This window comes from Beta vulgaris, chromosome 6, assembly GCF_026745355.1.
Source record: "Beta vulgaris subsp. vulgaris cultivar EL10 chromosome 6, EL10.2, whole genome shotgun sequence".
In the NCBI taxonomy this organism is placed as follows: domain Eukaryota; kingdom Viridiplantae; phylum Streptophyta; class Magnoliopsida; order Caryophyllales; family Amaranthaceae; genus Beta; species Beta vulgaris.
The window spans coordinates 37148801-37152920 of record NC_079207.1 but is presented as its reverse complement, the minus strand read 5'-3'; positions in this window follow the sequence as shown (position 1 = coordinate 37152920).

Sequence of the window (4120 nt, the reverse complement as noted above, 5' to 3'; positions counted from 1 at the left end):
TTACGGGATGGAGTTGTAATTACTTAGATTTTGCTAATTTTTGTATATTTGTTTTTCTTTGTTCTTTTCCTATTTAAATTGTGCAAGTTGGCGAAAGGGCCTACGTTGTAGGAATGAGCGTACTTATAGTTTTAAGTTCACCTAATTTAATAAATATTACAGTACTGTTATTTGGGATTGTTTAGTTTTAAATTGGTTTAAGTTAGACAACTTAGATTGATTGATTTGATAATTTGGATTGTGAGTTTAATTTTATTTTAGTAATTAGCCTTGCATTTATTGTTAACAATAGATATGACGGTAACATTCTAAAGGTCAGCAAGCTCGTGTTTTAGCTAATAGTTTCCGTTGTAATATTTTGTTTCGTTTGCTCAATATAGATGTAGCCGTTGCAAAAAAAAAACATCCTAAAAGTTTGGTTAGATACTTAAATAAAAAATGAATATTTTATAAAGTTTTTGAAGCAAAGTTTTGGGGTGTTACATCCACCCTTGAAATTCCCTCATACTCCCCTTCAACCCTGAAAATCCCACCCCTTACAATTGGGTACCTAAATCAATAATTACTACCTAGAAGCACCAACATTTGGATCAGAAAATTAAACCAACCACTGCCTAACAACTTAAGAGAAACAAAATTCCTTTGAGAATCAGCATCACTGGTGTTTTGCGGAAGAATATTCCTCACTAAATCATCCAAAACACTCAAGTTTTCTATTAAACTCTCTGATTTTATTGACCCATTAACCAAATTTGAGGAAATAGGCCTTGAATTTTCTCTCAACTCACGACAATTCGCAATTTTTCAGGAAAATCATGGATTTCTTAACATGAACTCAAGCTTTGCAATGGTTAGTGCGACGGAGAAAAAGGAGGAAGAAGAAGGTGGTGTAGAGTGGTGAGTGCGGAGGAGAGGGAGAAGGTGTAACACCTCGATAGTTCTCTCTTTTCCAAAATACCTTTTTAGTATAAGATTTAGAGAATCATCAAAGCATTATCGCCCGTGTGATAACGTAACGTATCGGCTTATTCAGAATTTTGCAGCGGAAAACATATAACTGAACTTTAGAATTGAAATATATAAATAACGAAATAACTTTAAAACCAAACAACATTGTTAACTTTAACGTCAAACCAAACTTAAATGTAAATGTATCTACTAAAAACAATAGATATATCAATATGCTACACAAGCTCTCCATTCCTGAAACCCCAAGATGCATCATCTACACACCTGTAGATGTCAATGCACTAAAGAATCTGCTCACCAAGAATGGTTCATCACAGGATCAATAAGTCAAAGCCATGATCAACACATACAAACAAAGCACGTAGGTAGTCAGCAAAGTTGAGTACTACATAATAACAAATAAACATTTCTAACATGATACTAATAAATAATAAGCAGGGATAAATAACAACATAACAATCTAACAATCTGCAGATAACTTTTACTAAACTAAATCTTAACAATCTTTTTATTACTTTAATGGAATAATCATTGGACCGAGTTATCTCATCTAAAAACCAACCTCCACTAGGAAGAAGAAATACGGGCGCGACTCGTATTCCATAATGGCGTACGATATCGAGGAACCTTAGGAACGATAATCAATCCAATTCCCAGACAAAGTCATGGCACGACCACCATGTACCCCAACTCCTGATTGTCCAACTTCAGACGTGCACCAGTCTAAGTTTATTACTATCCAAGTTTCACTTCACATGATTTACTAATTATTACTTGTTATGACACATAAGCAATACAAATAATATATACTCAAACATTCACAAATTTATTTCTTTTATCTTAGGATTAAATAAGTAATCATACAACTTACAACCCAAGATTAATTACTCATTTATTTCAATCCTTCTTATTTGTCGAACCTAGCTAACAACCAACTTACCTTTCAAAGGTAAAAATTATCAACTTACCAAATAAGGCCCACAATCCTCATAGAGTAGTGAAAATAATAATATAAAGGAACACATGATTCAATCATAATCCAACTAATAAGTGAAAGTATTGGGTCAGACCGTCTGACGTATTGTTTACTGTCAGACGGGCTGATCCCAATACATCTTCTCTCTGCTTCACTTTTTAGGTCACATTCTCTCTCCTCTTTCTTCTTCTTCTCTGGATTTTCATATAATCCACCCAGTTTCGATTCTTGAGCTGCAATAATTTCATAATCTCCAGTCTAGCCTATAATCCACAATCACATACCAGTCAAGATTTACAAGAAGAATTGTTGCAATGTTGAAAGATTGAAATCATCTTATTCTTCCTCAGCATCCTCTGATGAAACCAGTGACAAATTGGTTCCTTAATTTTGTTTAACCAGAAATTGAACTCCAACAGTTTTGCTTTTCCTCTGATGAAACCAGTGACAAATTTAGATCTTCAAACCCTCTCGATGAAATGAAAAAGAAGTGGCTTCAGATTTTGCAAAGAACTCGCTCCATTCTTCTTGTAAATCTTGACTGGTATGTGATTGTGGATTATAGACTAGAATGGATGTTCAAATGAGCGTCAAGTTTTAGTGGATCAAGCTAAGAGGAATGAAGAAGAAGGAGAAAGTGAGAGAAAGCAGAGGTTAGTGTTTTGTTTTTCAGTTGGACTTTGTTTTGTTTCAGTTGGATTTTGTTTTCTTTCAGTTGGACTTTGTGTTTCTTTCAGTTGGACCTTGTTTTGTTTCAGTTGGACTTTGTTTTTTTTTTCAGTTGGACTACCTGAAAAAAAATGAAGACTACCTGAAAAAGAATGAAGACTACCTGAAAAAAAATGAAGACTACCTGAAAAAAATGAAGACTACTTGAAAAAGAATAAAGACCAACTGAAACCGAAAGTAAGTCTAACTGAAGTACAAAAACCAACTGAAAAAAAAGAAGACTAACTGAAAACAAAATGAAGACTACCTGAAAAAAAAATGAAGACTACCTGAAAAAGAATAAAGACCAACTGAAACCCGAAGTAAGTCTAACTGAAGTACAAAAATCAACTGAAAAAAAAAAGAAGACTAACTGAAAACAAAATGAAGACTACCTGAAAAAAAATGAAGACTACCTGAAAAAAAATTAAGACTACCTGAAAAAAAATTAAGACTAACTGAAAAAAAAATTGGAACCACTTGAAAGTCGTCCGACCAAAGATTATGGTCGGACGAGTCCGACACAATACGTTCTCAACTAATAAATATATTAATTCCTCCATGTGAATTAATAAATAAAGTTCCAAACCAACATGCTTGCATCAATATTTCATACAAACATGATACTAATCTCATAATTAAATCTCATACTTAACATGTTCGCACGGAGGCATAAAACATGTAAAATCCAATATCATAACAATCATATATAAACTTACAAAGTTCCTATACATGATACTACATAACTTTCCTTCCTAAAATCATGATACTACATCAAACAACACATAGGTATGTACGTACCTTGTGTAGACAAGTTGATAGGCCACTTTTAACAACTTTAGAAGTCGCCTACAGAGAAATCTCCGCCTAATACAATCAATAGAATTTATAATCAATACTCCAAATAAATTCCAGCAACTTTAAAATACTTTAAATTCCCTTTAAAAATATTTAAAAGTTATTTTTTTATCATTAAAACTTCAATTACTCATATTCCCTAGCATAGTACTAGTATACTAGTCATGAAAACCCATAACACTCCATTAATAACAACCATACTAGTAATTAAAATCCTTAAAACTCCATTATTAAAACCCTTTCTAAAATTTTAGCAACTTATACAATTATAAAACTCTTTTCAAACATACTTAAATATGCTTAAATTCACAAGTTAAATCAATATAATAGTTTATAACATGCTACTATAATTTTCCAATCTTTAACACCCTAAAAATCCATGCTTTGATAATTAAAAATTCAATTTAAACATAATAATCAAATCTGAATCTTGATTCTTTCACTACATAATTTATATAATCACAGATTCATCATTAAAACAGTAAATTAAAGCTTCTAATCATAATTAGTACTTAAACAAAACATAAAAACATAATCTTTAATCAAAACTCGAGGAAGAAAAAAAGTAATCAAACCAACACAAGAAAGACGACAAAATAGCAGCTCGCC